The following is a 14967-nucleotide window of genomic DNA, read 5'->3' as shown; positions in this document are numbered from 1 at the left end:
TTTATTTCCAAATGTTCAGGGGAAAAAATTCCACCCTTCAGAGTTGAAAGAACAGGCCAAAATGAGAAGGATAAGAGATCATTCCTTAATCTTGCAGAACCACACTAGCTAAAAGCTGCCAATAAATGGAAATTTGGCAAAGACTTTGCACATTGAACTGTCCTCAAGCTGAAGATCCGAGAGGAGTAAGCTGAAGATCCGAGAGGAGTGTTCTGGCAGCAACCAGGTGTACCGTGAGAGACTCCAGGGGGGAAAACACACATCTTATCTGTGCTGAACAGCAAACTACTGGAATAGAGTGCTCATTATTCCAGAGTAAGGAAACTGGCAGGGGTATTGAGACGTGGAAGTGGCCTTAGGCTAATGAAAAGACTACACAAACATAATGGGAACATTGCCTTAAAAATATACCAGAAAGTTTACTCATGAAATGTAGCACCACTGGAGATGTAAGAAGATGTCAGACAGCATTTACTATGTGTTATCACTAAAATGTAAGAAAAAAATCTGTTATCTGAACTAAGAGGAAGAGAAAAAAAAGGAGGAAAAATAAAACAGGCAAGATCAGCATGATGATAACTATACGGCATTTAGAGCTTGAAAACTTGGGTTTAATCCAGTCTCCACCACACCACATATCAACTCTATGATGCAATTCACCATTTATCTTTATAGGATCATCAGTTTCCTCACAGACAATAGATGGAAACTAAAATAATGCTAACATTTACAAAAATAGTACAAAAATGCAAAATGAAAAGGACAGGATAATACCTATTAGAGGTTTAAAAGGTCTAATAAAAAGTAACAAGAGAAGATCTACATAAAACACAGTTAAAATAGTTAAAATTTTTAGCTTTCTGAGACAAGATAAAGTTATATCCTAACCATATTATTCTATAGTAATACCAAGAAGTTTGAAAAATTATATATGAGGTATGTAACTGCAAAAGGGTTAGATGGGCTTAAAAGTAAACATGTGTATGTGATTAAGGGTAAGGAGAAAAGTCAAAAACAGGAAGATACTTTATAATGGGAAAATGTAAATTGTATTATATGTATTGGACATAATTACCTACTAAAAACAACAAAACCACCATAAACAAATTGAAAAGCAAAAATTAACCAAGGGAAATGCAGTCATATGTCAGAGTCAAAAAGATGTTCTAATATATGAAAATTGCCCACAAATCAATTGCTAAAATTCTAACATCTCCAATTTAAAAATACTAGTAGAAAATTAATAGAAGAAATATAAATGGCTAAGAAACAATAGTTTTCAATCTCATTATTATGTTAATTATGTACATTAACACTTTATATTACCTATTGAATTCTCAAAGATTAAAGAATGATAATGTGGGTGAAAATACACAAATTTGGCACTCATTCCTGCGCTTTTCTGGGAATCAATTTCATCTCATGTACTAAAAAAAAAAATCTTTAAAAATATTACACACGCTTTTGGACTAGAATACTCTTCCTAGTATTCTATCTATCTAGAGGCAATAAAATTTCCGACAAAGATTAATGCACTGGTCTATTCATTGTGTCATTACTTTTAATAGCAAGATATTAGAAACAACTTACATGTTTAACGTTTGGAAAGGGATTGAATGCATATTGACACATTCACCTGCTATTTGGGTGATGAAATTGGGCACAGGTTTAAGTCCCGATATTCTCTCTTCTTGTGTCTTACTTTTTCTAAACTATTAAACTTAGCTTTTGTTTCTTCAAATGCACAATGGGATTAATAACATCCATCCTACAGTATTTTTGTTGAGAGCAAATATTAATATGATTATAATTTTAAAGTGAAATGTGCTTAAGAAAAGTTATCAACATAATGTTTATCTGAATTCAATTGTATAAATTGGTCCGAACATTTCTGAAGAAAATTTGTATATAAAATTTAGACTATTATTTTTTCTTCTGGTCTTGATTCTGCATTCATTGTTCCTCGCCTGTATCTAACCTAAATTTGGAGCTTGGATTCTGTAAACTGAGCCCCATCAGGTGTTTGGCTGAGAGCTGTCATCACAAACAAAGCAACTTTCTAAAATGTAGAAACAAACTTGTACACAAGTGGAAATAGGAATGTTGCCCCCAGGGAAGCATGCAGAATTACAGAAGCCTTTTTTATCACCAAGTACTGTTTGAGTGAGATGAGTAAGGAGGCCATCTAACAGGGACTTTTTCCCTGTTGGTTTATGAGAGCTGGGCATCACTGTTTGGCATGAATAGTGTAGTGACAAAAGGGATATGACAGGCTGGAAGACACAGAAACACAACATCAGCTTATCCAGGTTTTCTCTACCCACCTGTAAACAAACATGACTCCACAATTGAAAGAGACTCTCAAATGTGTAGATAGGTTAGTGAAAGCAATTCTTTAAGAAATAATATGAAGAATTTATGTTTACTCAGACTGTAAGTAATCGGAATGACTCTTCAAATTTTTATTTATTAACTAATTCAGTTGCTCCTATTAATACCATCTTATACAGGAAGAAAGTGAGACACAGAGCTGACAAATGACTTATCCAAGGCCTTACACCTAATGTTTGGCTGAGTCATGACCATGTTAATAAAAATAATGTTATTATTTAAGGCATTCTTGAATGTTTATTATGCACTAGGCTCTGTATTGAGTACTTTACAAAACTTACCTTCTTAAATTTTTACATAACAAATTCTGATACATATGCATTATATATCCCTAATCCAAAATGCTTAGGACCAGGAACATTTTGAATTTCAGATTTTCTTTTCAGATTTGGAAATATTTAAATATGAATAATGAGGTACTTTGGAAATGGTTCCCAAGTTTAAACAAAAAATAAATTTATGTTTTATATACACCTTATACACAGAGCCTAAAGAGAATTTTATGCAATATTTTAATAGCTTTTTGCATGAAAAAAAGTTTGTGTACATTGAACCATCAGAAAGCAAAAGTGTCACTATCTCAGTCATCCATGTCGACAATCTGTGGTTGATTGGTATCACCATTACCCCGACTCTGAATTTTTATGCTACTGATAAGCAATACTTTTATTACACTTTATGCACACATAAATGTCATAAGCACTTAGCAGTAAAAAATAAGACACACCATTAATACAGTGAGAAAATAGTGTGTTCAGGGTAACTAAGCAGTGCAGTAGCATCACAAGAATAGCAGCTGTTAAACAACACCAACAACAAACAATGGCAGGCTTTCAGCCTCTATCTACAATGTTATGTTTTGATTAAAAGGTTACCACACATTGTATTTTATTGTTTTAGGTGAGTGAAAACATCAGAAGGAGTTGAAGGACCAGGAAGTGAGTCTTCTAGGGATGTCTAGGCATTCTACTGGGTTGCTTTTTAAAATGTGTCCTCCAGATTCATCTGCCACATTAACAACAGTTTTTGTCTTAGAATTATCCCTTTGATTTTATAAAATGACACTATTTCTTAATCTGTTATAAAGGCATACTGCTCTAGTCCTTCAATAAACTCATCACACATTATAGGCACTTTTCTTTGCAGTGTTAACAATGTCATCTTCCTCATCACTATTATCATGATCACTTTGATTTTAGCAATTTCACTATCAGTCAATGAAAGAACAACTGGAGCTTTATTATTCATGTTAAAAACTTCAATATTCACTTCTTCCAACTTATTGTGAGACATTGAAGGTATATTTTTTGCATATCTGAAGAGGTCAGACAGCATGTTTTTTCTCACTTGACATATAGAATCTTTCAAAGTCACTACCTTATTCATCATCACTGAACATAGTCACAAACCAGAGATTGTGTCAGGCCTGCACAACTGTGTCTTTAGTCACCTGTTCTAAATGTTGGCAGCAGGCTATACAGCATCCTATATGCCAAACTCATTTTGAAAAATCTTCCACATCCATGCTCTGTTTACTGCTGCTAGCATGCTGTTCAAGAAAGTGTTTTTATATTTAATCTTTATAGACTTAAGCATACCCTGGTAACATGACTGAATTAATGGAGTCATATTTGAGAAAAAATACATAGCATAAACATTATTTTGGGTGAGAATTTTAGACAATGAGCAGAATAGTTGCTAAGGAGTAACAAAATTTTGCAGTCATCATCAAGTCTAGCTTCCTTGCAGTGAGCATGAACCACTGGTACTTAATGTTTATAAAACCAATCAGAAAAGATGTTGCCAGTGACCCATGCCTTTTTATGAGCATAATAATTAGACTGGTAAGAAACTGAGCTCTTGGAAACAGTAAGGATGCAAACATTGGCCTATCATAGAAAGTTTATATTTGTGCATGCCTGCTGCATTAGCACATCCAAGCACAGTTAGTTTGTCATTGGCACTAATTCTTGTAGGGTCTATTTCATTAGCTGTAGCTAGTGTCTTTTTAGGAAAATAATGCCAAAACAGTTGATGTTTCATCAGCATCAAACACTTGTTCTGGCATCAGATTTTCATCAGCAATGATGTCCAACTCATTAATGAATTGCTCTACTACTTTGTGATCAGCAGATGCTTTTCCATCAGAAATCTTTAAAATTTAATGTCATGCATTTTCTTAAATTTCTACATCCAGCCTGTTGAATTTTCACAGTTCACTTCAATTTTCATTTCATTATGGTAGATCTTTGTTTCATTATCAGCTTATTAAGTGGCACATGTTCACTACAACACTGATGGATATACTACTTCAATACATGATTAAGATCTTCCTTTTTAGTTTTATTAAGTTTTTTAAAAAAGTTTTCATTAATTTCTGTTCCTTACTTTCCGAATAGAACATCAATAGTCTATCCTTTTGTTTCTTCAGGTTATATATGGTCATTCCAACATTATACTCTTCTGTAAGATGTTTCACACTTACACCACCGTCCACTTTCTCTAACACTTTGACTTTCTGCACTATAGACAAATATAAATGTTTTAACTTTTCCTTATTTCAGTTACCCATGGGGTATCCATAGATTTTCTTGATATTTTCAACAATATCTTTATATCACAGAGCTGAGAATAAGCAAAAGTACCCAGTGAATAATGCACATAGGTCTTGTTTCTTTGCAGGGCATCATGGGAACTGGCGCTTGGCACATCAAACCCACACACTTGTTTTGGGTGTGCATGAGCACGGGAAATTTTGGCATGCTTGAAAAAGATACATCACAGCTAAAGCGAAATTGAAGGTCTCTCTTTTTTTTCCTTTGGGGAGCTGAAGAAACTGTACTGTGCATATGCATTTTGATGGTGATTTGTCATTTGTCATATGAGGTCAAGTGTAGAATTTTCTACTTGTGGTGTCATGTTGACACTCAGAAAGTTTCAGATTTTGGAGCCTTTTAGATTTTGTATTCTCAAATTAGGGATGCTCAACCTGTACTTTTTAGCACAATTTAATGACTATCAGTATCAAAGCCTGAATTTGTAAACCATTTAGCTATACTTTCTTCCACTCAATCCATAGGAATATCAAGAGCATAGCCCTAGTGCTCACAGATTTTCTTTAAGTAAGAAAGACAATGAGGGTAAATCAGCATCCTTGAGTTGATGGAATGTAGCTTTCTTCCCCTGGAATCCTATCATCCATACAAAGATCTCTGTGTACTTTCCCAACTATAGAAATTAAAGAATAAACTATTATATAGAATGTCTGATTTGATGGAACATTAAGCCAACATAAGTTTTGCTTAAACATGCATTAAAATGAATCAGAGGTATCATCTGACAGTTATGCTGTAAGTTATGACAGAGTGATGATAAAAATATAATTCCCATTGTTTTCACTCATGCATAAGAGTTTCAATACTCTCACATAAATATGGTTTCTTCTTGAACTTTGGTCAGAAGAGTTTCTCTGTCTGAAGAAAATAAAATTAGTTTCAAAGGTACTAATATTGTTTTAAGGGTACTAACAATAGTTTGGACAAATTTTCACTTTTTAAATAAAAAATACCAATTTTGTATTCCTTTAAGGTATCATATGGTTTATTTACATAATTTTTCTGTGTTCCCACCTGAAAACAAGGGTTGGGAATAAGGTAGGGGAAAGAAAAGCTATTGAAAGACACAGTTCGTGTATTATGGTTAATCTTTTGCAAATAGTGACCCAAATGCATTTTAATTTTCCCTTTAAGTCATGTTTGGTTTTCCATTTCCCATCTCTAGAACCAAGCCAGGAAATTTATTACTTCTAGGAAAAAAAAGAGTAGGATCTTACTCTCTTTAGCAAAACATTGGACTTGAAGACCTGGCTTTATAGACAGAGGGAAAATTGTCAGGCTTTTTGAGTGCCAATTTAATATTTTAAGGGACAATCATAAGGGGCATAGCCATAGCAGTGAGAAGATACCACTTTATCCTTTGACTGCTAGTTCTTCAGGCTTTTTGTTCATAGTAGAATGAAGCTGGAACATAGAGGATGGAAATAACCCAGTCCTTCTCTGTCTCATGGGATTATGAAAGCATAATAAACAAAGAGATAGAGAAGGAAGTGAAATTAGTTAAATTTGTATTCTAATTTCTCCTTTCTAGAATTTACATGGAAAGGAGAGTCAAATAAATGAGACAGAGAGGAAATCCTGCTCCATTTCCTGTTTGAAGTGTGAAATAAAACTGTCACATGGGTGTTCTCTCTCACATCAATCTTGGAGTGCCTATAGCAGAATAAGTGATCATACTTCATGGTTAGGCAATGTAGCTAGAGTTTGACTCTCCAGAGTTCTTTCATGAGTTGAGATAGAACTCAGAAAGCAGATGAAGATGCTGGCTGCTGAGTTTTCCTGGAGTAGGTTGGGAGGTCATTTAAGCAGATGAACCACCCAAGCAGGAAGTCACAGAGGCCTGGAATGAAACTAAGTCTTCCATGGAGCACCATCTTGTCTTGACAAAACTGGAAGTAAACAGATGATGAGTTTCATTGGTCACTGATTTCAGACTTAATTCTCAGTAGTATTATACCCCATAAACCTATAGTGAGACTACTCCTCTCTCTCTCTCTCTCTATATATATATATATCTCCTCTCTCTCTCTCTCTCTCTCTCTCTCTCTATATATATATATATATAGAGAGAGAGAGAGAGAGAGAGAGAGAGACACATTTTAAGATTGGATATATATAAACACATTTATGTATTTATATAAACACATTTATATATAAACACATTTTATGTATATATATAAACATATTTTAAGATTGGAAGAATGTTTTCAAAGATTAGTTTCTGGCTCTGAATATTTTATATATTTTTTATTTGTCAACCACTACCCACCAAATACTTCTAGTTTCTGATGCCATAAAACATCTTTATTTTATAAAAAGTCCCTTTGCCTTGTATCTTTGTATCATGAGTAGAGTAAGTTACCACTAGGACAGTGAAAGGAGTTCTGGGAAGTCATTCCTATAATGGGAAACAACTCTATCCATGGAGAAAGAAAAAACCTGGGCGAGGTAACCGCTCACCCAGGAGCAACACAGAGCCAAGGGAACACCCACCACCAGTCAGGGGAAGTGGTGAGTGATTGTGAAACCCTTGGAAACCATTCTTTTTCCACAGATGTTTGCCATCCATGGGTCAGGAGATCCCCTTGTGAACCCAATCCACCAGAGCCTTAGGTCTGACACAGAAAGCTGTGTGGAGTCTTGGCAAAGCAGCTGCTCAGGCAGACAGAGACTCAGGAGCTATATGTACTCCAGCCCTGGGATTCCCAAAAAAAGTGTCTGCAACTCAGGCAAGGCAGGAGGTCCGCACATACCCTCAGAGACGGGGCGGAATTCAGGGAGCTGAGCAGCATCATTCTGTGGTCCACACTTCCATGACACCTAACAAGATAAGACCCACTGGCTTGGAATTCCAGCCAGCCACTGGCAACAGGATAGAGCCTGCCTGAAACCAGAAAGAGCCCCTGTGGGGAGGGGCAGAGACCATCTCTGCTGTTTGATCAACTCAGCCATTCCTGCCTGTAGGCTTTAGAGAGTCCAAATTTTCCAGATCAGGAAGGTTCCCCATAGCAGGGCAGCACAGCAGCTTTGCCAGATCATAGCCAGACTGCTCCTTTAAGTGGGGCCCCCATCCATTCCTTCTCACCGGGCAGGATCTCCTAGCCCGGTCCTCCAGCCACACCTGCCCACAACTGTCAGGGGAAGAGCTAAAATCTCTCCCTGGGAGAGAGTGCCCTGGGGAGTGAGGGGTCACCACCTGGGTTGGTTAGATGACTCAGCAGTTCCAGCCTGCGGGCTTTGGAGAGTCCAAGCTGACAAGAGGCGGTTCCCCACCATGACACAGCTGTTTTGTCAAAGCATGGCCAGATTGCTTCTTTAAGTGGGACCCCAATCCACTCCTCCTTACGGGGCAGATCCTCCCAGTCAGGTCTTCCCAGCCAGGGACTCCGGCCACCCTACTTGTGCTCTACCAGGCCAAAAGAGCTCTAATTTCTCCCTGGGATGAAGTGTCTGAGGGATGGAGCAGGCTGCCACCTTGGCCATTTGGACTTCTCAGCTTGTGTAGCCTGTGGGCCTTGGAAAGCCCAAACCAATCAGGGGCTGAGGGAATCCTCAACACAGCACAGCTGCTCTACCAAAGAGCCAGGCTGCTTCTTTAAATGGGTCCCTGATCCTGTTCCTCCTAACTGGGTGAGATTTCCCAATGTGGGTCTCCAACCACCTCCTGTAGGTGCACTGGGACAGGCAATACATCAGTACTTCCCTGGGATGGAGCTTATAGAGGAAGGGGCAGGCTGCCATCTTTGCTGTTTCATGGACTTCACTGATGATACCTCCAGGTACAGGAAAAGGCGAGGCAACTAGGGTGTGGAGCAGACCCCCAGCAAACTGCAATGTCCCTATGGAAGAATGGCCAGACTGTTAAAAGAAAAACAAACAAACAGCAAGCAACAATAACAACAACCACAAGCCCACAAAGAAGTCAGCAACTTCAAAGATTAAAGGTAGATAAGCCCACAAAGATGAAAAGGAATCAACACAAAAACACAGAACACTAAAAAAGCCAGGGTGCCCCTTTTCTTTGAAATGACCACAACACCTCTCCATCAAGGGCTTAGAACTGGGCTGAGGCTGAGGTGGCTAAAAAGACAGAATTAGGCTTCAGACAGTGGGTAATAACAAACTTTGCTGAGCTAAAGAAGATGTTGTAACTTAATGCCAAGAAACTAAGAATCATGATAAAACAAAACAGGAGCTGATAGCCAAAATAGCCAGTTTAGAAAGGAACATAACCGACCTGTTAGAGCTGAAAAATACAATATGAGAGCTTTACGATGCAATCACAAGCATTAATACCATAATAAACTAAGCAGAGAAAAGAATCTCAGAACTTGAATACTGTCTTTCTGAAATAAGGCAGACCAGAATACATAAAAAAAGAATGAAAAGAAATGAACAAAACCTCTGAGGCATATGGGATTATGTAAAGAGACCAAATCTATGTCTGATTGGGGTACCAGAAAGAGATGAGGATAATTGAACAAAGTTGGAAAATGTACTTCAGGATACCAACCAGGAGAACTTCCCCAACCTAGCAAGACAGGCCAACATTCAAATTCAGGAAATGCGAGAATCCCTGTAAGAATATCCACAAGAAGATCATCCCCAAGACACATAGTCATCAGATTCTCCAAGGTGGAAATGAAATAAAATGTGTTAAGAGCAGACAGAGGAGACAGATGTGGTCACCTACAAAGGGAAGCCCAATGGACTAATAGCAGATCTCTCAATGGAAACCCAACCAGACAGAAGAAATTGGGGGACCAAACTTCAACATTATTTAAGAAAAGAATTTCCAACACAGAATCTCATATTCAACCAAACTAAGCTTCATAAGCAAAGAAGAAATAAGATCCTTTTCAGGCAAGCAATGCTAAGGGAATTTGTTATTACCAGACCTGCAAAAATACCATATGTTCCAGCAATCTCATTACTGGGTTTATACTCAAAGGAATATAAATCATTCTATTTTAAAGATACATACGTGTGTATGTTCATTGCATCACTATTCACAATAGCAAAGACATAGAATTAATCTAAATGCCCATCAATGATAGACTGGCTAAAAAAATGTGGCACATATACACCATGAAATAGATGCAGCCATAAAAAGGAACAAGATCATTTACTTTGCAGGAACACTGATGGAGCTGGAAGTCATTATCCTCAGTCAACTAACATAGGAACAGAAAACCAAATACCACATGTTCTCACTTATAGGTGGGAGCTGAATGATGAGAGCACATGGACACATGAAGGTGGAGAACAACATATGCTGGCGCCTGTTGGAGTGTGGGGGCATGGGAGCTGGGAGGAGGGAAGGCATCAGGAAAAATGTCTAGTGCATGCTGGTCTTAATACTTATGTGATGGGATGATCTGTGCAGCAAACCATGATGCACATTTACCTATGTAACAAGCCTGCACATTCGGCACACGTACCCATGAACTTAAAATAACTCTTGGATATGAAATAAAAAAAGAAAGAGAGAGATAAAGAAGAGGAAGGAGGAAAAGAAAGAAAAGAAAAGAAAAGAAAGGAAAGGAAAGGAAAAGAAAGGAAAAAAAAAGAAACAAAATAAAAGGATAACCTTCTACAGGAATGAGAATAAAGCTCAAAAATATATCAAATCTAACCCAAACTAAACATAATTCTAATTCAACTCCTCCTTTTCTGTAACACCTAGCCACTATCCTTTCACACATAATGGAAGTATTGTTGGAGTAGAAAAACACAGTGTTCTTAACTTATTACATCAAAATATATTACAATTTGTGTCATCTAGATTTTTTTCATCAGTGTTTTGTAGTTCTTTTTGTAGCGATCATTCACCTCATTGGTTAAATGCACTCCCAGGGGTATATTTGTAGCTATTATAAATGGGAATGAGTTCTTAATTTGGTTCCCAGTTTGATCATTATTGATGCATAGAAATGCTCCTGAGTTTAGGCCGGGCGCGGTGGCTCACTCCTGTAATCCCAGCACTTTGGGAGGCCGAGGTGGACGGATCAAGAGGTCAGGAGATAGAGATCATCCTGGCTAACATGGTGAAATCCTGTCTCTACTAAAAATACAAAAAAAATTAGCTGGGCATGTTGGCGGGTGCCCGTAGTCCCAGCTACTCCTCATGAATTTTGTATCCTGAAAGTTTACTGAAGTAATTTATCAAACCTGGGAGTGTTTTGGAGGAGTCTTTATGGTTTCTTTGGTAGGAGGCCATATGTTAAGTGAACAGATCTCATTTGACTTCCTCTTTTCCAATTTGGATCCCTTTCATTTCTTTCTCTTGCCTGATTGCTTTTGCTGGGACTTCCGGTACTATGTTGAATAGGTGTATTGAAAGTGAGCATCTTGTATTGTTCCAGTTCTTGGGGAAATGCTTTCAACTCTTCTCCATTCAATATGATGTTTGCTGTGATTTCAGATTATGTTACAAAGCTATAGTAACCCAAAGAGAATGGCACTGGTATAAATGTAGACACATAGATCAATGAATCAGAATGGAGAACCCAGAAATAATCCCACAACTTCAACAAAGTTGATAAAATATACACTGGGGAAAGGAAACCTTATTCAATAAATGGTGCTGGGAAAATTGGATAGCCGTAAGTGGAAGAATGAAACTGGACACCTATCTCTCACCATATCCACAAATTAACTCAAGACTATTTAAATACTTAAATGTAAGGCCTGAAACTATAAAAATTCAAGAATAAATCCTAGGAAGAATTCTTCTGGACATTGGCTTAGGCCAAGAGTCTATGACTAAGTCCTAAGTCCTCAAAAATAACACAGCAGACCAAAAATAGATAAGTGGGACTTTACTAAAAAGCATCTGTGCAGAAAAAGAAAATCAACAGAGTAAATGAACAACCCTACAGAATGGTAGAAAATATTTCAAACTCTGCATCTGAAAAATGGCTAATGTTCAGAATCTACAAGGAACTCAAATAATCCAACAAGGAAAAAACAAATAACTTTGTTAAAATGTGGACATAGTACATGAACAGATATTTTTCAAAAGAAGACATGCAAGTGGCCAACAAACAGGAAAAAAAGCTCGACATGACTAATCATCAGAGATATGCAAATCAAAACCAGAATGAGATGTCATCTCACACCAGTCAGAATGGCTATTCATAAAAAGTCTAAAAACAACAGATGTTGGCAAGGATGTGGAGAAAAGGGAACACTTATACACTGTTGGTGGGAATGTAAATTAGTACAATTTCTATGGAAAACAATATGGAGATTTCTCAAAGAACTGAAAATAGAACTATCATTCAATCCAACAATGCCACTACTGGATACCTACCTCTCCAAAAAAGAAATTAATATATCAAAAAGACAACAGCACTTTCATAATGACCACAGCATTATTCACAATAGCAAAGTCATGGAAGCAACCTAAGTGTTCATCAATGGATGACTGGATTGAAAACTGTGAGACAGATAGATAATAGATAGATAGATAGATAGATATAAATATATATATATAGTTGATATATAATGTAGATAGATAGATCAATGATAGATATAGATAATATTATATATACACATACACACATACACACACATATATAATGGAATACTACCCAGTCATAAAAAAGGATGAAATCATGTCTTTTGCAGCAACATGGATGGAACTGAAAGCCATTATCTTAAGTGAAATGACTCAGAAACAAAGTAAAAACCCACAGGTTCTCATTTATAAGTAGGAGCTAAACAATGAGTACACATAGACACACAGAGTGTAATAGCAGAGACTCCAAAAGGTAGGAGGGTGGGAGGGATGTGATGTATGAAACTATCTGTTAGGTACAATGTATACTATTTGGGTGATGAGTACACTAAAAGACCAGACTTCACCACTACACAATATATCCATTTTTGGATGTTCAGTAATAAATTTTGTCATAGAAATGAAAGTACCTGTGAAAAAAATGTGCAAGCACTTATACTCCTAAATCTAGGAAAATAAAACTAACTAAATAAATAAATGCATTACTCTTATTTTTAAAAAATATGCTTAACACTTCTCTTTCTTTCATGCTTCACATCTAATCCATACACATCTATCTTTGGCATATATCCAAACTCTGACCACTTTTCAACACCCTAAAAACCACTGCCATCTCTTGCTTATATTTTGCAGTGACCTTATAACATGTCTTCTTGCTTCCACCCTTGCTCCCTGAAAATTGAATCCTGATATAAGTGAGAGTGATTCTAGAAGAGTGTAAAACACATAATACGACTTCTCTCCTCAAAACCTTCCAATAATGTCTACCCATGTTTTAAACACTAAAAACCAGAACTTTTAAATTGCCTACAAAGCCTAACATAAACCATTTCCTATCTGATTTCGCTTCCTACTACTCTTCTTATTTACCTTTTCCAAGACATATCGACTCCCCTTGCTATTTTCAAACTCAGGCATTTCTTACCTTAGGACCTTTGAACTGGTTTTTCCCTCTACTTAGAATGCACTTTACCTGAAGTGCTTGATTTATGTTTTCTGATTCAACAATATGTTCAAATGTTTTCTTTTCAAAGTGTGCCTCCAGACTGTCATCTAAAAATTGCAGCCCCTGCTAAGTCATTATTTCCTCTGCTCTGTTTTGTTTTTCTCCATAGTACCTACCATCTTAACATTATATATATATATATATATATATATATATAGTTTATTATTTGTCGATGTCTCTTTGAAATGTAGATAAGTCTCCCAGCCTCTTGTAAGTTTCACAACTTAGGAAAAGTAAAATAATCCAGTAGTCTTCTCTTTGAAATATAATTATGGAAGAAGATATCACCACTACCTCCCGGCTTCTGTGGGAGATAGAAGCCTCACTTTAATAGCTCTAACTAGCAAACACAGAGGACCTAAACACATTTACCAACTTTCCCCCTAAGGTTCTGCAATACTTCCCCAGTAGCTCACCCCTCCCACCTCTTCTTTTGGCAGAAGTTTGACAACTGAAATATCCTCTTGAAAATCTCTTTGAAACTTGAAAAGTTAAGGCATGATCATTTAACATTTGAAACTTCACTACTGAATATTTATCCAAAAGCAAGGAAATCACCTATTCGAATAAGCCTGAAGAAGTTATAGAGTATCGATCTTCGTTTCAAATTTTAAATGATCATACCTTAACTTTTCAAATTTCAAAGAGATTTTCAAGAGGATATTTCAGTTGTCATGTAAATGCTATTACGTGCATGGCAAAAAAAAATTAAAAAAAAATTGATGTAGTTGTCGTGTTATTATATACATTTCATTGTTCCTGACTCATGACTCACATAGCCCCTGTTACAGTCTTTTGTTATAATGTTGGGTGTGTCAGGTCCCAGGCCTTCCACCCTCCTTTCTTCTGTTCCAAATCAGGACTCTGACTTTTCCCCACCTTTCTAATTGTGCGTCATAGGACTCTCATTCCAGAAGGATACCACCACATAACCTGGTTTAAGGAATGCTGATGTCAAAAAGCTTCCATAAAAATCCAAGAGGACTGGGTTCTGGGAGTTTCCAGATAGCTGAATATATGGAAGTCCCTGGATGCACCAGGGAGGAAAGGTCCAGGCCCCATCCCCCATACCTGACCTTATGCATCCTTTCATCTGTTTCCTTTATAATAACCTTTATAATGAACAGATAAATGTAAGTCAGAATTTCCCTGAGTACTGTGAGCTATTCCAGCAAATTAATCAAATTTAAAGATGGAGTCCTGGGAATCCCAAAGTGAAGCCACTTTTGTCAGAAGTTCCAGAGGCCTGCACTTGCCACTGGTAATGTGTGGGAGCAGTCTTGTGAGACTGAGCCCTCAAACTGTGGGATAAAATGCTATCACCAGGTAGATAGCGTCAGAATTGAATTGGATGACACCTAGCTGATATCTGCTGCAGAACTGCTTGCTTGCTTGTTGGTCAGGAGAAACCACCAAGTATTTTGAGGTCACAG

Source organism: Trachypithecus francoisi, unplaced genomic scaffold (assembly GCF_009764315.1).
Source record: "Trachypithecus francoisi isolate TF-2019V2 unplaced genomic scaffold, Tfra_2.0 Lachesis_group11, whole genome shotgun sequence".
NCBI lineage: Eukaryota > Metazoa > Chordata > Mammalia > Primates > Cercopithecidae > Trachypithecus > Trachypithecus francoisi.
This window is presented reverse-complemented; position numbering follows the sequence as displayed.